This window comes from Felis catus, chromosome A1 (assembly GCF_018350175.1).
Source record: "Felis catus isolate Fca126 chromosome A1, F.catus_Fca126_mat1.0, whole genome shotgun sequence".
NCBI lineage: Eukaryota > Metazoa > Chordata > Mammalia > Carnivora > Felidae > Felis > Felis catus.
Window position 1 is genome coordinate 91,328,538 of NC_058368.1, and position 25,770 is coordinate 91,354,307.

The following is a 25,770-nucleotide window of genomic DNA, read 5'->3' on the forward strand; positions in this document are numbered from 1 at the left end:
GAGAGAAGGAGACACAGAATCTGAAAGCAGGCTCCAGGTCTGAGCTGACAGCACAAAGCCCAATGCAGGACTCAAACCCATGAACTATGAGGTCATAACCCGAGCCAAAGTTAGATGCTTAACTGAGCGAGCCACCCAAGGACCCCAGTTTAGTGAAATTTTAATTACATAAATTCTTCAAAGCATAAACTTGTAATTTTTTGTCTTGGAAATGTTATAAAAAATTTTAATAGCAAAATACAGGAATAAAAACATATAAACAAAATGTATTCAATCATTTACATTACAAACAAAGGATTTGCAGTTTATTGTTGTAGCCTAATGTTTTGATTGTCTGGTTGGCCTAACACAGAGCCTAGCCCACTTTCCTTCTGTAAAGTTCTCCTTGTAGGCCTTTTTAAAGTACTGTACATATTTGCAATTATATTGTGCATAGATTCTTAATGGGTAGTTTTCTTTTGTGTTTTAGACTTTCTAAGCAAGGGTTTGTGAGAGAAGTAAGCCCATGCTCTAATGCTGTAGGTATCAATCGTATGTAACTTCTGTTTTCAGCACCTAGAATAGTACTGATTATGTAGAATTGAGAAAGTATTCACCCAGTTCATTCTCTGTATTGTGTGGTTTGGATGAGGAACCCCAGGGGAGACATCTCCCTTTGTTTTTACTGGCTTCACCCACATTTTCTCCACCATTTGAGTCAAAAATATTACATCCTGGGGTGCCTGGGTGACTCAGCCGGTTGAGCGTCGGACTTTGGCTCAGGTCATGATCTCACAGTTTGTGAGTTTGAGCCCTGCGTCAGGCTTTGTGCTGACAGCTCAGAGCCTGAATCCTGCTTTGGATTCCATGTCTCCATCGCTCTCTGCCCCTCCCCTGCTTGCACTCTGTCTCTCTCTCAAAAATAAATAAAAATTAAAAAAATTTAAAAAATATATTATACCCTGAATCACCTGAAATTTATTTTAGGATGCTCAGTCATGCAAAATAGCCATGTAATTTCCTTTTGACCAGCTAGCTAGTCTTACCAATATAATCCATCCCATAGTCTAACACTGATTTGTAAAGTCCTATTTTTTCATACGTGAAGTTCTCATATATATACAGGACAGCTGTAGACACCTAATTCTCTCCCATCAATTAGCTTGTCTGTTCTGGCACCTCTACCATAGGGTTTTAATTGCCAAAAATTTAAGGATTATTGATATCTTTAAAATGTTAAATTGTCTTATCCAAACGCAGATGTGTCCTGTCATTTTTTCCAGACTTCTCTTGTGTCCCTCAGGAAAGTTCTTTATATATACACATGTATATATATAAAACAAATCTTGGGGCACCTGGGTGGGTCAGTCAGTTAAGCGTCCCACTTCGGCTTAGGTCATGATCTTGTAGTTAGTGAGTTCAAGCCCCGCTTCAGGCTCCGTGCTGACAGCTCAGAGCCTGGAGCCTGCTTTGGATTCTGTGTCTCCCTCTCTCTCTGCCCCTCCCCTGCTTGCACTCTCTTTCTCAAAAATAAATAAACATTAAAAAATTTTTTTTAAATTAAAATGGTAACAACAAAATTCAGTATTTAGGTATAAATTTAATAAAATATGTGCAGGATCTGTATGCTGAAAACTATAAAATTCTAATGAACATAACTAGATAACACTTAAGTATACAGGATACCATTTTCATGGCTCAGAAAACTCAATATTCTGAGGTCAGTTTTCCCTAATTTGATCCAGAGATTCAGTGCAATTCTAATCGAAGTCTCTGCAGGCTGTTTGTTTGTAGATATTGACAAGCTGATGAAGAGTTGTAAGCAGCACTCTGAGAACCCTAGATCTGGAAACGTGAGGGTTGATTGGCTGATGAACAAATTTTGCTTTCTCTCAACGTACTTGGTGTTTCCTGCACACTCGCAGATCACACCGCACCCACAGATGAACTTGGGCCAGAGCAACCCTGGCCCCTTGAGAGCAGACACTGGAACCAGTGAACCCATCACTTGAGAGGTTTTTTTTTTTTTTACCCTGCCCCGGCTCTACAGCTGGAGGGATTTGGGCCAGACCAGCTCCTCCCCAAAGCCGGCCCTTCTGCGGACCAGGTGAGCGTCAGTGCACCAGAGCGCAAAAGGACTGCAATCCCCAGGATGCTCCGCGGCGTTTCCGCCTACACGCGGTTGCCTAGGCGAGCAGCCTCTGACTTGGAAAGAAGTTGGTTCGCTGGGGTTGATTTAGCTGCGGTCTTGGTGAGAAGGCGGCAGGCTTGGATCCCGCGGGGAAAGGCTTTGGTAGAGCCCGTCGGAGCAGCTGGGGAGAGACTCCCGCCCAGATGGGCTCCAAACCGGAACTCCAGAGGGCCCTTCTGATGTCCCTCAGTCCTCTCCTGACCTTGAGGATGCCTGTCCCATTTCAGAGGCGAAGCCACTGAGTCTGAGTCTCGCCGTCTTGGAACAGCTGCCGCGTGTCTGCTTATCTGGTTCATGCTTTCTAATTTTCAGGAAACGCTTGTAAGTTTCTCACGTGGCTTCTTAAAATTACTCCCAGGGATTTGCTTTTGTTGCTATGTTAATACGATGCCCTTCTCCCTCCCTCCACCACATTGTCTTGATTGTTTTATTAGTCACAAATACGAAAGCTTCTGTTCATTCATGTATCAGTCACCTTGCTGAACCGTCTTCTGAATTCTTAACCATATTTGTGTATGTGTTCCTTGTTCCAGTAGTGTTGGAAAAGTTCAAGACATTTACCTCTCTTTTGGGGTTTTAAATTTAACTGCATTGGCAAACACTTCTCGAACCAGGTGGCATAAAGGTGTTAATAAAGCAGCCTGATTTTGCACAGGTGGTGTGGAGATACCAATAGTGTTTGAACACCAAGGGTTTGCTTTAATTTAGATACTGTTTGACGTGAAGGGAAACGTCATCCTAGTCATGTTAGTGATATTTGTATATATACGTGCTCATTTATACATAAAGTAGGAAAATGTATGAGGTTTCAACCAAGACTTAAATTTAAATGGATGTTTTTCGTGTTTTGCCATTTAACATCGTACGTAATATAGAATCCTTCACAGTGGACCCACTGTGAATCCCTGGGATAAATACAACGTGATGTATTAGTCATTATTTAATATACCTTAGATTCTATTTGGTTATCTGATTTTATTTGTTAGGATATTTTTCCTCCTCTTTATCAGGTTCAGGTATAGATTCCTTTGCATAATGAGCTAGATCGATATACATCTTTTGTGTTTTTTTTTCTAAAAAAAATTCTATATGCAATGGAAATCATCTCTAAAATGTAAAACCATCTAGATTCAAAGCCTCTGGGGTATTATTCTTTGTTCCATTTTATTTATTTTTTGTTTTAACGTTGCTTTCTGAATGTATTTTCTTCCATGTTGTCAATTTCGTTGGTGTTCTCAATTTTATGAGTAAATAAGAAGCCACAGTTGTTTTTTTGTTTGTTTACATTTTCTTTCACCAATGCTATATACACAATTCCTTTTTTTAATTTAATTTATTTTTTAAATTTACATCCAAATTAGCATATAGTGCAACAATGATTTCAAGAGTAGATTCCTTAATGCCCCTTACCCATTTAGCCCATCCCCCCTCCCACAACCCCTCCAGTAACCCTCTGTTTGTTCTCCATATTTAAGAGTCTCTTATGTTTTGTCCCCCTCCCTGTTTTTATATTATTTTTGCTTCTCTTCCCTTATGTTCATCTGTTTTGTACCTTAAAGTCCTCATATGAGTGAAGTCATATGATACTTGTCTTTCTCTAATTTCGCTTAGTGTAATACTCTCTAGTTCCACCCACATAGTTGCAAACGGCAAGATTTCATTCTTTTTGATTGCCGAGTAATACTCCATTCGATATATATATATATATATATATATATATATATATATATATATATACACATACACACCACATCTTCTTTATCCATTTATCCATTGATGGACATTTGGGCTCTTTCCATACTTTGGCTATTGTGGATAGTGCTGCTATAAATATTGGGGTGCAGGTGCCCCTTTGAAACAGCATACCTGTATCCCTTGGATAAATACCTAGTAGTGCAATTGCTGGGTTGTAGGGTAGTTCTATTTTTAATTTTTTGAGGAACCTCCGTACTGTTTTCCAGCATGGCTGCATCAGTTTGCATTCCCACCAGCAGTGCAAAAGAGATCCTCTTTCTCCACATCCTCGCCAACATCTGTTGTTGCCTGAGTGGTTAATGTGAGCCATTCTGACAGGTGTGAGGTGGTATCTCATTGTGGTTTTGATTTGTGTTTCTCTGATGATGAGTGATGTTGGGCATTTTTCCATATGTCAGTTGGCCATCTGGATGTCTTCTTTGGAGAAGTGTCTATTCATGTCTTTTGCCCATTTATTCACTGGATTCTTTGTTTTTTGTGTGTGTTGAGTTTGATAAGTTCTTTATAGATCTTGGATACTAACCCTTTATCTGATATGTCATTTGCAAATGTCTTCTCCCATTCCATCAGGTGCCTTTTAGTTTTGCTGATTGTTTCCTTTGCCGTGCAGATGCTTTTTATTTTGATGAGGTCCCAATAGTTCATTTTTGCTTTGGTTTCCCTTGCCTCTGGAGACGTGTTGAGTAAGAACTTGCTGCGGCCAAGGTCGAAGAGGTTTTTGCCTGCTTTCTCCTCGAGGATTTTGATGCTTTCCTGTCTTACATTGAGGTCTTTTATCCATTTTGAGTTTAGTTTTGTGTCTGGTGTAAGAAAGTGGTCCAGGTTCATTCTTCTGCATGTCGCTGTCCAGTTTTCCCAGCACCACTTGCTGAAGAGACTGTCTTTATTCCATTGGATATTCTTTCCTGCTTTGTCAAAGATTAGTTGGTTATACATTTGTGGGTCCATTTCTGGGTTCTCTATTCTGTTTCATTGATCTGAGTGTCTGTTCTTGTGCCAGTACCATACTGTCTTGATGATTACAGCTTTGTAATACAGCTTCAAGTCCGTATATACACCATTCTTATGTAACATCTTTATTTCTTCTTTTCCTTCTACTCCTCTTCCTTCTTCATAAGAGAAACCTGAATTTTCTCTTTCTTTGGTCTCTACTCTCAGAGGAAGGCTAAAGGGCCCAGAGGGAAACTGGGATGTCAGACAGAGGGCTAGCCATCAGAGAAGAGATTTTTCTCCTTTCTTGCTGGACTGCTTTTCCTCTACCTTATTCAAGAGGACCATCAGAATTCCTTTTGTTATTGTTGTTGTTTTTTGTTTTAATGTTTTTTGTTTGTTTATTTCTTTTCAGTAATCTGTATACCCAACATGGTGCTCAAACTCACAACCCTGAGATCAAGAGTCACATGCTCCTCCAACCAAGCATCTGTAGCCTAGAAATAAATTCCATTTGGTCCTGGTGGATAATCCTTTCAATGTACATTTGAATTTAATTTGTTAATATTTTGTTGACAATATTTGCATCTATGTTCATCACTGGTATTGGTCTATAATTTTCTTGTAGTATCCTTATCTGGCTTTGGTATCAGAGTGATGCTGGCCTCCCAAAATGAATTGGGAAGACTTGAGAAGAATTGGCATTAATTCTTCTTTAAATATTTGCTAGAATTAGCTGGGAAAGCTATCTGGTCCAGGGGCTTTATGTGTTGGGAGGTTTTGCTCACTGATTCAGTCTCTTTTGGCACTGTCTGTTCAGATTTTCTGTTTGTTCATAATTCAGTCTTGGTAGGTTGTAAGTTTCTAGGAATTTATCCATTTCTTCTAGGTTATCCAATTTTTTGTTATGTAATTGTTCACAGTACTCTTTTATGATCCTGTGAATTTCTGTAGTATCAGGTTTCTTTTAATTTTTTTTTTTTTGAGAGAGAGAGAGAGAGCAGGGGAGGTGGAGAGAGAGAGAGAGAGGGAGACATGGAATCTGAAGCAGGCTCTGTGCTCCATTAGCACAGAGCTGACGTGTGGCTCAAACCCACAAAACGTGGGGTCATGACCTGAGCCAAAGTCGAATGCTTAACTAACTGAGCCACCCAGGCACCCCTCTGTAGTATTAGTTTTAATGTGTCTTCTTTAATTTTATTTTTTAACAAGGTTAAATAGGAGTCATAAGAGTGGATATCTGTCCCTTCCTAGTCTTAGAAGTATCTAGTTTGTCATCATTAATTGTGTTGTTAACTGTAGGTTTACATAGATGTCCTTTATCATGTTGAGGAGGTTCCCCTTTATTCTTGTTGATTTTAATCATGAATGAGTGTTGGATTTTTTAAATGGTTTTTATGCATTTATACATACATGCTTCGTATGATTTTTCTTCTTTAGCCTGTTGATGTGATGAATTATATTAATTTTCAAATATTGTAGCAGCCTTGCATGCCTGGAATAAACCCCACTTATTCATGATGTATAATTTTTTAATACATTAAAAAATTTTCCCCAATGTTTATTTTTGAGAGAGAGAGAAAGAGCAAGCGAGCATGAGAGGGGGAAGGGCAGAGAGCGAGAGGGAGACACAGAATCTGATGCAGGTACCAGGCTCTGAGCTGTCAGCACAGAGCCCAACGAGTGGTTCAAACTCCTGGACCTTGAGATCATGACCTGACCCGAAGTCGGACACTTAACCAACTGAGCAACCCAGGCGCCCCTACATTTTTTGATTCATTTGCTAACATTTTGTTGAGGATTTTTGCAACTATGTTCGTGAAAGATAACGGTCTGTAGTTTTCTTTACTTGTAAAGTCTTCATATGGTTTTTGTTGTTAGGGTCATTCTGGCCTTGTAGAATGAGTTAGCAAGAGTTCTTTCTGCTATTTTCTGGAAGATATTGTAGAGAATCGGTATTATTTCTTTCTCAATTGTGTGGTAAAACCATTACTGGTGAAACCATCTGCTTGTTGCTCTCTTTTTAGAAGGTTATTAATTATTGTTTCAGTTTCTTTATGAATTTCTCTATTACATGAGTTTTGTTTCTTTCAAAGAATTTTATTGAATCTATTAAATTTGGGGGCATGGAATTATTTGTAATATCTCTTTTTAATGTCTGTGAGATCAATAGTGGTGACCCCCTTTCATTTCCAGTATTTGTGTATTTGTAACTTATGATTTCTCTCTCTCTTTTTTTTTTTTTTCTTGGTTAACCCTGATAGAGTTGTATCAAAAAGCCAATGTTTGGTGTTCATTGATTTTTCTCTAGTGATTAACTGTTTTCAAATTCACTGACTTCTGTTCTAATTTTTATTATTGCTTCTGTTTGCTTTTCTTCTGTTTGCTTTTATAGTGCTCATTTTCCTCTGTTTTTCTAAGGTGGAAACTTAGATTATTGGTTTTAGAAATTTTAATTTTCTAATTAAAAAAATTATTTTCCTAATGTATGGATTAATTGCTATAAATTTCCCTAATATGCATTGCTTTTACTGAAGCCTACATGTTTTACTATGTTGTATTTTCATTTTCACTGAGTTAAATATATTTTGAAACTTCTCTTTTGGTTTCCTCTTTGACTCAAGTGTTATTTAAAAGTGTGTTGTTTAATCTCTAATTTTTTTGATATTTTCCAGCTATCTTTAGGTTACTGAGTTCCAGTTAAATTCCACTGTAGCTGACTGCACTCTTGTATGATTTTCAATTAAAAACATTGTTAAGGAGGTGCTTGGGTGGCTCAGTTGGTTGGGTGTCCGACTTTGGCTCAGGTCATGATCTCATTGCTCATGAGTTCGAGCCCCGTGTTGGGCTCTGTGCTGAGGGCTCAGAGCCTGGAGTCTGCTTTGGATTCTGTCTCTCTGTCTCTCCCCTGCTCATGCTTTGTCTCTCTCTCCTTCAAAAATAAATAAACATTAAAAACAATTTTTTTAAAGATATTGTTAAGGTGTTTTTATGGCCCGGAGTGTGAAATATCCTGGTGAATGTTCCCAGTGAGCTTGAGAAGAATGCGTATGCTGCTGTGGTTGGATAAAATATTTTATAGATGTCAAATAGATGTCCAATTGATTGGTGGTATTATGTAGTTAAACCCTATTCTCACTTATTTTCTACCAACTGGATAGGTCAGTTACTGATAAAGAGATGTTTTGAAGTCTCCAAGTATGATAGTGAATTTGTCTATTTCTTTTTGCAATTCTATCAGTTTTTGTCTCACATAGTTTGATGCTCTGTTAGGTGCATGCATGTTAAGGATTATTATTATGTCTTCTTGGAGAATTGATTCCTTTATCATGATGTAATGTCCCTCTTTGTCTCTTATAAATCCCTTGTTTTGAAGTTGGCTTTGAAATTAAGATAGCTTGTCCATCTTTCTTTTTCAACGTTGTTTTTTTTTTATTTATTTTTGCGACAGAGAGAGACAGAGCATGAATGGGGGAGGGGCAGAGAGAGAGGGAGACACAGAATCGGAAACAGGCTCCAGGCTCTGAGCCAGCAGCCCAGAGCCCGACGCGGGGCTCGAACTCACGGACCGCGAGATCGTGACCTGGCTGAAGTCGGACGCTTAACCGACTGCGCCACCCAGGCGCCCCAACCATCTTTCTTTTGATTAGACTTAGCATGGTAATATCTTACTCCATCCCTTTACTGTTAATCTATATGTGTCTTTGTATTTATAGTGGGTTTCTTGTAGACAACATATAGTGGGTCTTTTCCTATTTTACTCTGACAGTCTCTGTCTTTTAATTGGTATATTTAGGCCACTCACATTTAAAGTAATTGGTATAGTTGGGTTAATATTTACCATGTTTATAAGTGTTTTTCATCTATTATATCTGTTCTTTTAAAAAATATTCCCCTCTTTTTCTGCTTTCTCTGGTTTTTTTTTAAGTTTATTTATTTATTTTGAGAGAGAGCATGTGTGCACATGCAGGGGAGGGACACATACACACACACACACACACACACACACACACACAGAGAGAGAGAGAGAGAGAGAGAGAGAGAGAGAATATTAAGCAGGCTTTATATCCAGCACAGAGCCCAACACGGGTCTCAGTCTCACAACCATGACATGATGGCCTGAGCCAAAATCAAGAGTCAGATACTTAACTGACAGCCACCCAGGCAACCCTGCTTTCCCTGGTCGTAATTGAACATTTTATATGATTCCATTTTTTTTTCTTCTTAGCATACTTCTTTAAAATTTTTAATGTTGCCCTAAATTTGAAATATACATTTTCAGCTAATATACGTCTACTTTCAGCTAATACTAGACTGCTTCATGGGTAGTGGGGGTACCTTAATAAGAATATTCCCAATTCCATATCTTATTCCTTATGACATTTTTGCATTTATGCAAAATGATTTGCATTTCCCTGATAATGATGTTGATCATCTTTTCATGTGTCAGTTGGCCATTTGTATGTCTTCTTTGGAAAAATGTTCATTCAGTTACTCTGCTCATTTTTTGATCTGATTATTTGTGGGTTTTGTGTGTGTTTATTCTTTATATACTTTGGATATTAATCCCCTACCAGATTAATTAATTATCGCATTCAGTAGGTTGCCTTGTCAGTTTGTTTATGGTTACCTTCATTGTGCAAACATTTTTTTTAGTTTGGTGTGGTCTCAACAGTTTATTTTTGCTTTTGTTTCCCTTGTGCAAGGAGACATATCCAAAAAAGTGTTACTAAGGCTGATGTCAAAGAAATTATTGCTCTATGCTTTGTTTTAGGACTTTCATGATTTCAGGTCTCACATTTAGGTCTTTAATCCATTTTGTATATGTGCTGCCGAAGCAAGCACTCTTTAATCCATTTTGAATTTAATTGTATAGGGGCGCCTGGGTGGCGCAGTCGGTTGAGTGTCCGACTTCAGCCAGGTCACGATCTCGCGGTCCGTGAGTTCGAGCCCCGCGTTGGGCTCTGGGCTGATGGCTCAGAGCCTGGAGCCTGTTTCCAATTCTGTGTCTCCCTCTCTCTCTGCCCCTTCCCCGTTCATGCTCTGTCTCTCTCTGTCCCAAAAATAAAATAAAAACGTTGAAAAAAAATTAAAAAAAAATGAATTTAATTGTATGGTATAAGAAATTGGTCCAATTTCATTTGTTTTTTTGTTTTTTTAATTTCATTTTATTGTATGTAGCTGTCCACTTTTCCCAACACCATTTATTGAAGAGATTGTCTTTTCCCATTGTATATTCTTGCCTTTTTTTGTCATAGATTAATTGACCATATAAGTGTGGATTTATTTCTGGGCTCTCTATTCTTTTCTATTGATCTGCATGTCTGTTTTTGTGCTAGGACCATAGTGTTTTGATTACTATAGCTTTGTAGTGTAGTTTGAAATCTAAGGTGGTGATATCTCCAACTTTGTTCTTTCCCGTGACTGCTTTGGCTATTCAGGGTTCTTTGTGGTTCTACATGTATTTTAGAAGTATTTGTTCTAGTTACATGAAAATATAATTGGAATTTTGATAGGGCTTTTGCATTGAATCCTTAGATTGTTTAGGGTAGTGTGGACATTTTAACAATATAAATTCTTCCATTCCATGAGCATGGTATATCTTTGCATTTGTGCTGACTTCATTTTTTTCATCTATGTCTTATAGTTTTCAGAGTATGTCTTTTACCTCCTTGGCTAAATTTATTCCTAGGTATTTTATTCTTTTTGGTGTAATCATAAATGGGATTGTTTTCTTTATTTCTCTTTCTTTTACTTTTGTATTAGTGTATGGAAATGCAACAGATTTCCATATATCAATTTTGTATCTGCAATATTACCGAACTCACTTATTACCTCTAGTAGCTTTTTGGTGGGGTCTTTATGGTTTTCTATATATAGTATCAGCTGCAAATAGTGATAGTTTTACTTCTTTACCAATTTGAATGCCTTTTATTTTTTTCTTATCTCATTGCTGTGGCTAGGCTATATCGAGTAAAAGTGACAAGAGTGGACATGCTTGTTCCTGATCCTAGAGAAGAAGCTTTCAGGTTTTCACCATCGAGTATGATGGTAGCTGTAGGTTTGCAATATGGCCCTTATTATGTTGAGGTATATTCCTTCTATACCCAGTTTGTTGACAATTTATATCATGAACACATATTGAATTTTGTCAGTGCTTTTTCTGCATCTGTTGAGATGATTATATGATTTTTATCCTTCATTTTGTTAATTGGATGTATCACGTTGATTGATTTGCAAATATTCGACATACTTGCATCCCTGGAATAATCTTTTAATGTATATTTCAGGTTAGTTTGCTGATATTTTCTTGAAGATATTTTCATCTATGTTCATCAAGGGTATTGGCTTGTAGTTTGACATTTTTGTAGTGCCTTTGCTTGTGGTATCAGGGTAGTGCTGAATTTGGAGATTTTCTTTGTCTTCTATTTTTTAGAATAGTTGGAAAGGGTAGGTATTACTTTTCTATAATTGTTTGGTAGAATTTACCTGTGAAGCAATCTGGTCTTGGACTTTGGAGTGTTTGTTTTGTTTTGTTTTTGTTTGTTTTTGTTTTGTTTTGTTTTACTCCTAACTCAATTTTGTTACTAGTAATTGGTCTGTTCAGACCAATTGATCTGTTCTCTATTTCTACCTGATTCTGTTTTATAAGATTATATGTTTCTATGAATTTATCCATTTCTTGTAGGTTGTCGACTTTGTTGGCATAAACTTTTAGTAGAAGTCTTTTATAATCCTTTGTATTTCTGTGGTATTGATACTTCTTTTTCATTTCTGATTTTATTCATTTGTTCCTCTTCCTTTTTGCCTTGTATAGTCTGGCTAAAGGTTTATCAATTTGGTTTATTTTCTTTTCAAAGAATTAGCCTTGGTTTCATTGATTCTTTCTTTCTTTGATTCTTTCTTTCTCTCTCTCTCTCTCTCTCTCTCTCTCTTTCTCTCTTTCCTTTTAAGTCTTTTTCATTTATTTCCACCCTGATCTTCATTATTTCCTACCTTCCAACTTTGAGCTTTGTTCTTCTTTCCCTATTTCCTTTACTTGGAAAGTTAGAATGCTAGTTTGAGATTTTTCTTGTTTCTTGAGGTAGGCCTGTATCACTATCAACTTCTTAAAACTGCTTTTGCTGTGTCCCAAAGATTTGAAACCATTGTTTTTTCCATTTTAACTTGTCTCCGTGGTGGGTTTTTTTGTTTGGTTGGTTGGTTTGGTTTTAATTTCCTCTTTGATTTCTTCATTGACCCATTTAGAAACCTCTGCCTGTTGTTTTTTTTTTTTTATTTCCACTTTTTCCTTGTAATTGATTTCTAGTTTCTTACTGTATGGTTGGAAAAAATGCTTGATATGATTTCCGTCTTCTTAAATTTATTGAGACTTGTTTTGTGGCCTAACATGTGATCTCTCCTGGAGAATGTTCCATGTGCACGTAAAAGGAATGTGTACTCTGTTGTTTGGGGATGGAATGTTCTGGATATATCTGTTCATTCCACCAGGTCTAATGTGTCATTTAGGTGCTCTTATGTCGGGTGCACAGATATTTACAATTGTTATATCCTCATGTTGGATAGATTCCTTTTTCATTATGAAATTCCCTTCCTTCTCTGTTGTTACAATTTTTGTTTTAAAGTCTTTTTTGTCTGACATAAGTGTTGCTACCCCAGCTTTTTTTCTTTTCCATTTGCATGGGATATCTTTTTCCATTCCTTCACATTCAGTCTCTGTGTGTCTTTAGGTCTGAAGTGAGTCTCTTTTTGGCAACATATAGATGTATCTTGTTTTTGTTTTTTTGTTTTTTATCCATTCAGTAACCCTAGATCTCTAGGTTGGAGCATTATGTGAATGTTATACTTTTTGTAATTGTCCAGCAGTTCTTGGATAGCTATTCTGTTAAAAAAAAAATTTTTTTTTTTTGCATGTAAGCTTGAGACATCTCTAAGCTCACTTATCTTAAGCTCACTGATTATTTTTTCACCTCTGTTAATCTCTCTTACAGGGTCTTTTATTTCTAGTTTTATTTATTTATTTATTTATTTATTTATTTATTTATTTATTTATTGGACACACGTGGAAGAGAGAGAATCTTTTTTTTTTAATGTTGATTTTATTTTTGAGAGAGACAGAGAGTGAGAAGGGGAGGGGCAGAGAGAGACACACACACAGAATCTGAAGCAGGCTCCAGGCTCTGAGCTGTCTGCACAGAGCCTGATGCAGGGCTCAAATCTATGAACTGTGAGATCATGACCTGAGCTGAAGGTCGGACACTTAACTGACTGAACCATCCAGGTGCCCCAGGAGAGAATCTTAAGTGGGCTTCACGCCCAGCACAGACACCGACACAGGGCTTTATCTCACGACCCTGAGATCGTGATCTGAGCTGAAATCAAGAGTTGGATGCTTAACTGACTGAGCCACCCTGGCGTCCCAAATACTGTTTCCTTTCAATTCTTCAGGCTTCCATCTCTCTGCTCATATTATCCATCTGTTCTTGCCCGTTACCTACTTTTTCCATCAGAGTCCTTAACATATTAATCATAGTTATTTTAAAGTCCCTAACTGAGAATATAAAAATATATCATATCAGTCTGGTTATGATGCTTGTTTTGTCTCTTCAGACTATTTCTATAGCCTGTAGCAGGGCTTTATAGCTTTGTTGAAAGCCAGACTTGATGTATCAGGTCATAGAAACTGAAGTAACTGGCTTTTAGTGTGAAGTTTTGGGGGGGGGGCCTTGAGGGGTATGTTTACTGTTTGCTATAGTTGTAACTGCCAGAGGCTTCAGTTTTCTTATTTTCCCCCCTCCCCCGTTGTGTTGCTGTGACCGTTAGAAGCATTTCTTAGCTTTCTTCCCCCTCCCCTTATATGACGCAGGAAAGCTAGAAATGTTTGGAGTTGCTTAATCGTCCTTCTCTCATATCAAATAAAGTTCTGGTAGGGAGGTGGATGGGGGATTGGGGGGAAATAGGTGATGGGGATTAAGGAAGGCACCTGTTGTGATGAGCATCAGGTGATGTATGGAAATGTTGAAGCAACTAATATTACACTATATATTAACTGAAATTTAAATAAAAAATTAAAAATATACATAAGGTTCTGGCAAAGTGACTTCCCTTAGAGTGTATGCCTTTGCTATGGACAAAGCCCATATTTCAAAATGGTTACTTTCCCCTCCCTCTGCCCAAAACATAAGAGGATTTTTCTCTCTTCTCTGTGAGAACCTGGTGGGATTCCTGGAGATAAAACCCATGAAAGTCTGAGGGCCCCTCAAAGACTGGATTCCCAGGAGCTTTAAACTCTCAGTCTAGCCCACCACACTCGGCATCGGGTTCATCAGTTTCCGTTTATGTGTGCCTATAAATACTAGCAGTCCTGTCAGTACAGTTCCTACACTACAAGATCAGGCAAACCGATCGTGCCTGGGATTCTCTGTATGTGCAGATTTGTCCAGATTTTGGGGTGGCAGTGTGTCCTGTGACCTTAATTCTCTAATGAATCTAAGAAAACTTATTGAATTCCAGTGTGTTCAGCTTTTTCCTGTTGTGAGGACGGAACTTGAAATTGAAATTGGAATTCTGGTAGATTTTAAAAATAATTTCTGAGTCTTTATTTTGGAATTTAAAGGAATTAATTGCCATGGAATCTCTTGTAATCCAATAACTCTGGACCTCCACTTACTGAAACAAAATCTATGCTTTCCTGTAGCACCTTTGCTGTGTTAGGAAAACATGATAACTCTGATTTAAAAAGTTAGACGTGAGTGGATAGATACCCCACAAAAGAATTTTGGATCCATGAAAAATGAGCAGAAGAGAATAGTGTTCACGTAAGCTAACAAAGGAATTTTACTGCCTTTTAGCAAAAGGGTTTGTGTAATGTGGAAAGACTGTGGTTAAGGCTCTAATGCGTTTGGTTTGGAAAGGGCAGAATTGCATTCATATTGGAGATCAGGGTGGTGTAAGCAATTTTTACCTAAAGGCTGACATGTGGATTGTCAGTCCGAATCCCAGTCCCCAACCTGCTCTCCTTCCCTGTCTTCTCCCCTAGAGCCACTCTCCTTTTTCTGATACCAAGTTTTGGCCTGGAGTGAGAAACAGACGCTGGCTGAGCCTGCTCATTCTCTAGGGGAGCTCAAAGCTTCCTCCAGGGAGGGGAAGTTCCTTTTTAAAATTTTTAGTTTTTTAATTAAGTCTTTAATTTTAATTCCAGTTAGTTAACATACAATGTAATATTAATTTCAGATGTACAATATAGTGATTCACAGCCTCCATCCATCATCCAGTGCTCATCACAAGTGCACTACTTAATCCCCATCACCTATTTTTTTAAAAGTTTATTTATGTATTTTAAGAGAGACAGAGACTGCGTGAGTTGGGGAGAGGGGAGAGAGAGAATTCCAAGCAGGCTCTGTATTGCCAGCGCAGAGCCCCATGCAGGGCTTGAACTCACAAAACCATGAGATCATGACCTGAACTGAAACTAGGAGTCGGATGCTTACTGACTGAGCCACCCAGGCACTGCAGTCACCATCACCTATTTAACCCATCACCCCACCCACCTCCCCTCAGGCAGCCATCAGTTTGTTCTCTATAGTTAAGAATCTGCATCTTCTCTCTTTTTCCTTTGCTCATTTGTTTCTTAAATTCCACATATAAGTGAAATTATATGGTATTTGTCTTTCTCTGACTTATGTGGCTTAGCATTATACTCTCTAGCTCTATCCATTTAGTTGCAAATGGCAACTTTTCATTCTTTTGTATGGCTGAGAAACATTCCATATTATATATATTCCATATTATATTATTCCATGTTATATATATACATATGAATATATATACATATGAATATATATATATATATACATATATATATATATGTACACACACACACACACACACACACCCCACATCTTCTTTATCCATTCATCTATCAGTGAACACTTAGGCTGCTTCCATAATTTGTCTCTTGTAAATAATACTGAAATAAACACAGGGATGCATGTGTCCCTTTCATTTAGTGCTTCTGTAGTTTTTAGGTAAATACCTAGTAGTGTGATTGCTGGATCATAAGTAGTTGTACTTTTAACTTTTTGAGGAACCTCCATACTGCTTTCTGCAGTGGCTGCACCAATTTGCATTCCCATCAACTGGAAGGATGTTCCTTTTTCTCCGTATACTCACCAACATCTGTTGTTCCTTGTGGTTTTGATTTTAGCCATTCTGACGGGTGTGAGGTGATATCTCATTGTAGTTTTGATTTGCATTTCCCTGATGATAAGTGATGTTGAGCATCTTTTCATGTATCAGTTGGCCATCTGGATGTCTTTTTTGGAGAAATGTCTATTCATACTTTCTGCCTATTTTTAAATTGGATTGTTTTTTGGGTGTTGAGTTGCATTATTAGTTCTTTATATATTTTGGATGCTAACCAAATCAGATATGTCATTTGTAAACATCTTCTCCATTCTGTAGGTTGTCTTTTAACTTTGTTGATTATTTCCTTCTCTGTGTAGAAGCTTTTCATTTTGATGTAGTTCTAATATTTTGTTTTTGCTTTTGTTTCCCTTGCCTCAGGAGATTTATCTAGAGAAATGTTGCTACCATCAATGTCAGAGAAATTTCTGCCTGTGCTTTCTTCTAGGATTTTTATGGTTTTAGATCTCACATTAGGTCTTAAATCCATTTTGAATTTATTTTTGTGTATGGTGTAAGAAAGTGGTCCAGGTTCTTTCGTTTGCAGGTTGCTGTCCAGTTTTCCCAACATCATTTGTTGAAGAGACTTTTTTTCCCATTGGATATTCCTTCCTCCTGTGTCAAAGATTAATTGACCATGTAACTGTGGTCTTGTTTCTGGGTTGTCTATTCTGTTCCATTGACCTAAGTGTCTGTTTTTGTGCTGAGAGAAGTTCTAATATAGGTGAAAACCAAGGACAGAATCTGTTCTAAGTGTCAGAGGACAAACCGGTCAATGAGGTTACAAAGACATTTTTTCTTAGAGGTGCCTTATTAATTCTTTATTGGCAAGAGGTCTCCTCTTCCCCTGAAGGCCATACTGGAACCAGAGTAGAACTCAAGGAAAAGAAGGCTTGGAATAGATACTTAGGCCTATGTTTGGTCCAGATCTTAAGCTAGATCAGCAGGCAATCCAATGGTTGGTATCTCACAAAAGTACATGTGCCACATGTGAAGATATATGGGGGAGTTTTGGCTGCCACACTGACCTAGATAGAGGGTGATATTGTTATCTCTAGCCCAGGAGCCAGAAATGCTGTCTGGTCATGCATGGCATTGCCCTACACAATGAAAAATAATTCATAATGAAGGAAAAATCATGCAGGAAAATGTTGAAGTTCACTAATAATCAAAAGAGTTTAAAGGGGAATCCAAGAGGTACTGTTTTGTTATTTTTGGTAGGAAAATATATTTTAATGACAATATGCAGTATGCATAGTGGTGCTGTAAAACTGTTATAGTCTTGCCTATATTGATGATAATGTTAATTAACACAACCCTTTTGAAAAGTCCCTTGGTTATATGTAGCAATGGTCATAAATATTCATGTTCTTTCATGGAATACTTCAAGATTTCTATCATAAGGAGGAGAAAGCAAGTCAAATAACAATGACAACAACAAAAAACAGTTTGAGGGTTCATTTAAGATTTTTTGTTTGTTTTTTGTTTGTTTACAAACATTTATTTCTCACAGTTTTAGAGGCTAGGAAGTCCGAGATCACAGAACCAGAATATTGGGTATCTAGTGAATTTGGTATCGGCTTCTTCACAGACAGCTGTTTTTTTTCACTGTGTCCTCTCATGACTACTCTTTTTTAAGCCCATTACTCCCATTCATGAGAACCCACCCCTCATGACTTTATCACTTCCCAAAGGCCCCATGAAGCTTTAATATAATTCACTAAAAATTAGAAGTTTCAAGGGAATGGTTAGTTAACCCATTATTAACCATTAATCAGCCATCAATACTTGGATTAGAATTCATGTACATTTATACAAGCATGGCATATGAGATGAGTAATCTCATTTCATATTAATGAGATTAATATTTAGCAGAGTGATCTTAGATAATAATACTGTATTGTATACTTGGAATTTGCTAAGAAAGTGGATCTTAAGGGTTCTCACTACACACACACAAAATGGTAACTATGTGAGTGATGGATTTGTTACTTAACTTGATTGTAGTAATCCTTCTGCAGTGTATACCTATATTAAATCATTTTGTACACCCTAAATATAGTTTTTAGATTTGTTAATTATACCTCAATAAGCCTGGAAAGAAAAAAAAATGAAACACTAAACACTCACTAAATGACACAGAAATACTCATTTAAAATGTGTTTCATTGACAGCTTTTAAACTTATGGCTGATAATTTTTATAATATTATAATTTTTTGTTTTTGATAAAAAGAGCATTTCAGGGGCACCTTGGTGGCTCAGTTGGTTCAGGGCCCCACTCTTGATTTCAGCTCATATCATGATCCCATGGGATTGAGCCCTGCGTCGGGGTCTGTGTTGAGCATGGAGCCTGATTGGCATTCTCATTCTCTCTCTCTCTCTCTCTCTCTCTCTCTCTCTCTCTTTCTCTTTCTCTTTCTTTCCCTCTTTCTCTCCCTCCCTCCCTCTGCCCCTCTCTTTCACTTGTGCTCTCTCTCTCTCTTTCAAACTGCATAAAATGAAAAAAAAATTTTTTTTAAAGAGCATTTGAGAAACTACTTGTAGCTGGTAGTATAACCCCTTCACCTAATGCCCCGTGCAACTCCTGCATCATTTCTCATTTGTATGTCTCCCCTCACCGCCCTCCCCCCCATTTTCCCCACTGGGACCCTGTCCTCACTTCCCCATCCTCTGTCATGGAAGCACTGACAGAGAGTGAACCGCTCTATATACCCTTCCGAACAAATTCTCTGCTCCTGACCACCTCTCCATTTCCCTATTACTGAGTATGGGGCAATCAAAAAAATGGACTAATGGGAAAAAATGAAAAAAAAAATCTCTGGACTAAAACTCAAAATGCCTGGGTTCTAAGCAAGCTTGGTGAGTTAGGAACTGTATCAGGAACTTTAAGTTTCTGATTCTCAGCAATCTCACCATCAAAGCTAAGAGTAACTATACATTGTCTGGGCACCTTTTTTTTTTTTTTTAATTTTTTTTTCAACGTTTATTTATTTTTGGGACAGAGAGAGACAGAGCATGAATGGGGCAGGGGCAGAGAGAGAGGGAGACACAGAATCGGAAACAGGCTCCAGGCTCTGAGCCATCAGCCCAGAGCCTGATGCGGGGCTCGAACTCACGGACCGCGAGATCGTGACCTGGCTGAAGTCGGACGCTTAACCGACTGCGCCACCCAGGAGCCCCTGTCTGGGCACCTTTAAGGAAATCAGCTTCTGATGAATATTAAGTGAGTGACAAGACTATAAAGAGTGCAGGAAATAATACATAAATAAATTAAGCAGGACCCCTACTACTAATAATAGCAACACTTTATTGAGCAAGAGTTTGCCAGGTGCTTCTTATCGGGTAACTCAGTCCTCGGGTAACTTAGGAGACAAATGGAATCATCACTGTCTTTTACAGATGAGGAAATGGGGACATGGGGAGCATAATAACTTGCTCAAGGCTTCACAGGTAATCAATGATAGATCTGGGATTAGAACCCAGTCACTCAGACATGCATTTCTTTTAGAGGCTGTCTCAACCAGTTAACCTTTCACCCCTTAGAGATGAGACCTCTGTGATGTCTCATGTATAGACACACACACACACACGCACACACACACACAATTTCCTCTTCAATGTCCTACAGACACTGAAAACTTTAAAAAATAATTTTAAAAATTAATTGCAAGAAGAAATAGATGACCATTTACTCATTAGACTTTAATGTAATGAAACTAGTGAGTGGAAATAAGATTTAAATAGATGAGCAGAGGCTAGAGCACTGAATTCCTGACTTTACCCTTGTGCCAAGCACATTAAAACACGTAGTTATAACAATTAAAGTGTTATGGGTGATTTATGTTCCTAGCCCAGCATCTTAATAGAACAGTTTTATAATAGAAACCCAAAGTCATTCTTTTAAATTTGGTGAAAATTTTAAACAATTATGTTTTGGGTTTTTTTGGGGGGGGGTTGTTTTGTTTTTTTTTAGAGAGTGAGCATGAACAAGCAGGGGAGAGGGGCTGGGGGAGAAGGAAAGAGAATCTTAAGAAGATTCCACAGCAGGGGCTTGATGCGGAGCTCAATGTCACCACTGTGAGATCATGACCTGAGCCAAAATCAAGAGTTGGATGCTTAATTGACTGAGCCACCCAGATGCCCCACAGCAATTGTGGTTTGGGTTTTTTTTTAAAGATATTTATTCATTTTTGAGAGAGCGCATGTGAGCGAGCATGAGCAGGGAAGGGGCAGAAAGAGAGGGAGACAGAATCTGAAGCAGGCTCCAGGCTCTTAGCTGTCAGCACAGAGCCCGACGTGGGGCTGGAACCACCAACCGTGAGATCATGACCTGAGCCGAAGTCGGAGGCTTAACTGACTGAGCCACCCAGGTGTCCTGCAATTGTGTGTGTTTTTTTTAATTTTTTAAATGTTTATTTATTTCTGAGACAGAGACAGAGCATGAGTGGGGGAGGGGCAGAGAGAGAGGGAGACACAGAATCAGAAGCAGGCTCCAGGCTCTGAGCTGTCAGCACAGAGCAACGCAGGGCTCGAACTCACAAACCATGAGTTCATGACCTGAGCCGAAGTCAGTCGCTCAACCAACTGAGCCACTCAGACACTCCAATTGTGTTTTTTAAAAAAGCTTTATTGGGGCGCCTGGGTGGCTCAGTTAATTGTCAGACTTCAGCTCAGGTCATGATCTCACGGTTTGTGGGTTCGAGCCCCACGTCGGGTTCTGTGTTGACAGGTCAGAGCCTGGAACCTGCTTCGGATTCTGTGTCTCCCTCTCTCTCTCCACCACCCCCCTTCAGCTTGTGCTCTATCTCTCAAAAAATAAACATTAAAAAAAAGATAAAAAAGCTTTATTGAGATATAATTCGTATACCATAAAATGAACTCTTTAAAGTGTCAAATTCTATGGCATCTCATATATTCACAGAGTTGTGCAAACTCTACTTTAAAAATATTTTCGCCACCCCAGAAAGAAACCCTACACCAATTAACAGAAACTCTCATATCAGTCACTATCCATCCCCTGCCAGCCCTAGTCACTCGTCTAGTTCCTGTTTCTATAAACTTGTCTATTGGCATTTCATATAAATGGAATTATATAATACATGATTTTTTTTTGTCTTTGCCAGTATATTTAACATAGGTTCACTGCAGGAATTATAATTTATAATAGTACCATTTCACAAGCCAGTGGTATGTAGGATAATGTCTCTTAATTAGCCATTAAAGCAATAACTTACTCCAAACCAATGATAAATTACACTGTTGTCCAAGGCAAAGGGGAGATGGAAGAAATAAAGTCCAAATTTAGTTGAAGTGGACCTCTCTACCAGTTGGTTCTCTGTGGAGTCACTCCTTCCAAGTAAAATCTGGGTATCAGCTGCTGGCTTGGTTCCCTTCACCCAAGGGCATGTAGCTAGCAGATGATAGCACCAGTGTTGACAGACCAGGTGGACTGCTCTGCCCATGAGGAGAAGCCTCGCTGGGAGGAACAGATGCCCTTCTCCTACTGAAACTGCTGTATGGTTTTACACCACTGCTCACTGAGGATGGCCTGGCCATGGCAGGAACAAATGTCTCAAGATATCTGGAGAGCTATTTAGGTCAGCAAAGAGTCACCTAGTTTGTTGGCGTGTGATTTTTTATAGTATTCTCTTATAATTGTTTGTATTTCTGTGGTGTTAGTTTTGATCTCTCCTCTTTCATTTGTGATTTTGTTTATTTGGGTCCTTTCTCTTTTCTTTTTGGTAAGTCTGGTTTATCAATTGTATTTTTTCAAAGAACCAGCTCTTAGTTTCACTGATCTGTTCTACTGGGTTATTTATTTCTGCTCTAATCTTTATTATTTACGTTTTGCTGGTTTTCGGCTTTATTTGCTGTTCTTTTTCCAGCTCCTTTAGGTGTGAGGTTAGGTTGCATACTTGAGACATTTCTTGCTTCTTGAGTAAGACCTGTATTTTTATATACTTCCCTCTTATTGACTGCCTTTGCTGCATCACAAAGGTTTTGGACTGTTGTGTTTTCATCTTCATTTGCTTCCATGTATTTTTTTTTTATTTCTTCATGTCCTTTTTCCTGGTTAACCCATTCATTCTGTAGTTGGATGTTCTTTAACCTCCATGTAATTTTAGTCTTTGCAAGTTTTTTCTTGTGTTTGACTCAAAGTTTCATAGCATTGTGGTCTGAAAATATGCATGGTATGATCTCAATCTTTTTGTTCTGGTTGAGGCCTGATTTGTGACCCAGTATGTGATCTATTCTGGAGAATGTTCCCATGTGCACTTGCAAAGAATGTGTATTCTGCTGCTTGAGGATGAAATGTTCTGAATATACCTAAGTCCATCCAGTCCAGGGTGTCATTCAAAGTCATTGTTTCCTTGTTGATCTTCTGCTTAGATGATCTATTTTGTAGGTGGGGTGTTGAAGTCCCCTACTATTCGGTATTATTATCAATCAGTTTCTTCAAGTTATTAATTGATTTATATATTTGGCTTCTCTCAAGTTGGGGATATAAATATTTACAATTGTTAGATCTTTTTGTTGGATAGTCCCCTTTATTTGATATCTTCATCTCGTTTTACAGTCTTTGTTTAAAACCTAGTTTCAGGGCACCTGGGTGGCTTGGTTGGTTAAGCATCTGACTCTTGATTTTGGCTCAGGTCATGATCTTATGGTTTGTGGGTTCGAGCCCTACATTGGGCTCCATGCTGGCAGTGCAGAGCCTGCTTGGGATTCTCTCTCCCTCTCTCTGCCCCTCCTATGCATGCTTTCTCTCCCTTGAAATAAATAAAATATACTTTAAAAAATATAGTTTGTCTGATACAAGTATGGCTACTCCAGCTTTCTTTTGATGTTCGATAGTGTGATAAATTATTCTCTATCCCTTCACTATTTTTTTAAATTTTTTAAACATTTACTTATTGTAGAGAGAGACAGACAGACAGAGTGCAGACAGAGGAGGGGCAGAGAGAGAGAGGGAGACACAGAATCTGAAGCAGACTCCAGGCTCTGAACTGTCAGCACAGAGCCTGATGTGGGGCTCGAACCCATTATGACCCGAGCTGAATGAAGTCAGACGCTCAACCAATTAAGCCACCCAGGCGCCCCTCCCTTCACTTTAAAATTTTTTTAATTTATTATTATTATTTTTAATGTATATTTATTTTTGACAGAGAGAGAGATAGAGCATGAGCGGGAGAGGGGCATAGAGAGAGGGAGACACAGAATCAGAAGCAGGCTCCAGGCTCTAAGCTGTCAGCACAGAGCCCAACGTGGGGCTCGAACTCATGAACTGTGAGATCATGACCTGACCCGAAGTCAGACACTCAACCGCCTGAGCCACCCAGGCATCCCTCCCTTCACTTAAAAAAAAAATTCTTTTTAATGTTTATCTTTGAGACAGAGAGAGTACGAGCAGAGGAAGGGCAGAGAGAGAGGGAGACACAGAATCTGAAGCAGGCTTCAGGCTCTGAGCTGTCAGCAAAGAGCCTGATGTGGGGCTTGAGCCTACAAACTCTGAGATCATGACCTGAGCTAAACACAAGACTCTCAACCGACTGAGCCACCCAGCTGCCCCTCTGTCCCTTCACTTTTAATCTGGAGGTGTCTTTGTGTTTAAAATGAGTCTCTTGTAAACAGCATATAGATGGTTTTTGTTTTTTAAATTCATTCTGACAACCTGTGTCTTTTGATTGGAGCATTTAGCCCATTTACATTCAAAGTAATTATTGATAGATAGGCATTTAGTACCATTGTATTGCCTGTTCCTACAGATTGTTCCTTTATAGTCTTTGTTGCTTTTGGTCTCTCCCACCCAAAGAGTCCCCTTTAATGTTTCTTGCAGAGCTGGTTTAGCGTTCATGAACTACTTAATTTTTGCTTGTCTTGAAAACTCTTTATCTCTCCTTCTATTCTGAATGACAGCCTTGCTGGGTAAAGTATTCTTGGCTGCATATTTTAGTGTGTGCATTTAGCACTTTGAATATATCATGCCACTCCCTTCTGGCCTGCTAAGTTTCTCTGGACAGGTCTGCTGCTAACTTTATGTGTCTATCCTTGTGTGTTAAGGACCTTTTGTCCCCAGCTGCTTTCAATTCTCTCTTTATCTTTGAGTTTTGGAAGTTTCGCTTGTGATGTGTCCTGGTTTTGACCTGTTTTTGTAGATTTTGAGGGGAGTTCTCTGTGCCTCTTGGACTTGAATGCCCGTTTCCTTTCCCAGATTAGAGATGTTCTCAGCTATTATTTGTTCAAATAAATCTTCTGCCTCATTTTCCCACTCTTCTTCTGGTACTCCTATGATGTAGATATTTTTGTGCTTCACAAAATCACTGAGTTCCCTAAGTCTATATTCGTGATCTAATAGTTTTCTTTTACTCTTCTTTGCAGCTTCATTATTTTACATAATTTTATCTTCTGCATCACTTATTCAGTCCTCTGCTTCTTCTCTCCTCATTGTAATTATATCCAGTCGGTTTTGCATCTCAGTTATAGCATTTTTTTATTTTGGCCTGACTAGTTTTTACATCTTTTATCTCTGCAGCAAGGGTTTCTCTGGTGTCTTTTCTGCTTTTTTTCAAGCCCAGCTACTATTCTTATGACTTTTCCTTTAAATTCTTGTTTAGATATATTGCTTATATCTATTTTGAGCAAATCCCTGGCTGTGATTTCTTCTTGATCTTTTGGGGAGAATTCCTCCCATCTTGTCATTTTGTCTAGGTTTCTGTCTTTTGCGTGTTGTGAAAGCTTGTTATGTTTCCTGCTTCTGAGAATACTTCTATAGTAAGACTGTCCAGGGCTTGGCACTTCAGGAAGTGTTTCTGGTGTATGCTGTGTGCACTCTGCTGTTGTGATTTGGCTGCTCATTCCCACTGGCCAGTCCTCTATAGAACTCCTCCCTGCTTGCCGTGGGGAGTGTTTGGACCTTTAACTAGGTGTGCTTTGATTTGTTTTTTAAAATAAGCCTGATTTTTTTTAAAGAAAAGGCTGATCCAAAAAGAAAAGTAAAAAGAACAGAAACAAACAACTCAAAAACCTATAAGCCTGATTCCAAAGAGAAAGAAAGGGTAAAAAAGAAGCCTGATCCAAAAAAAGAGAAAAGGAAATTTAAAAACAAACTATAAGTTGATTCCAAAGATGGAGGAAAAAAAAGCTTAGTCCTATTTCTTTTTTTTTTAATTTTTTAATGTTTATTTACTTTTGAGAGAAAGAGAGCGTGAGGGGGAGAGGGGCAGAGAGAGGGAGACACAGAATTGGAAGCAGGCTTCAGGCTCCAAGCTGTCAGCACAGAGCCTGATGCGGGGCTTGAACTCATGAACTGTGAGATCATGACCTGAGCTGAAGTTGGATGCTCAACTGACTGAGCCACCCAAGCACCCCAGCTTAGTCCTATTTCTATCAGAACTGAACCTGATGCTTTGGAGCACTCTATGATCAGTTGACTTGGTACATGCAAGAGGCCTGTGATCTGGCTTATAGACCTGCCCTTGTAAAGATGCCCTGCAGGGCTCAGGGTGGTGGGGTTTGGGATAAGTGGTTTCAGCCTGGCCATGCTGGTGGGCTGGGAGAAGATGGTGTCACCCTACTCTCTTGTCCCTAGGGAGGGGAGCTTGCACCCCTGCTGTTCAGGAAACCCTCAAAGACAAGCAAACAGTCTCCCCTCCTGCATCCCAGGCTTCCATCAGATCCCTGCCTTCAAACTGCCTGTGCCCAGGCTGTCAACACACCCGGCGCCATAGCT

At 38.7% G+C, this 25,770-nt stretch overlaps 1 long non-coding RNA gene across 1 annotated transcript in view; it reads left to right on the forward strand.

Annotated features, from left to right (window-relative positions):
* Window positions 1-1,643: 1,643 nt before the first annotated feature.
* LOC109499730 overlaps window positions 1,644-25,770 on the forward strand; it is a 56,223-nt gene continuing 32,096 nt past the window's right edge. The window contains exon 1 of the long non-coding RNA XR_002157199.3: window positions 1,644-2,491. This is a non-coding gene — a long non-coding RNA (uncharacterized LOC109499730). The remainder of the gene's footprint in view (window positions 2,492-25,770) is intronic.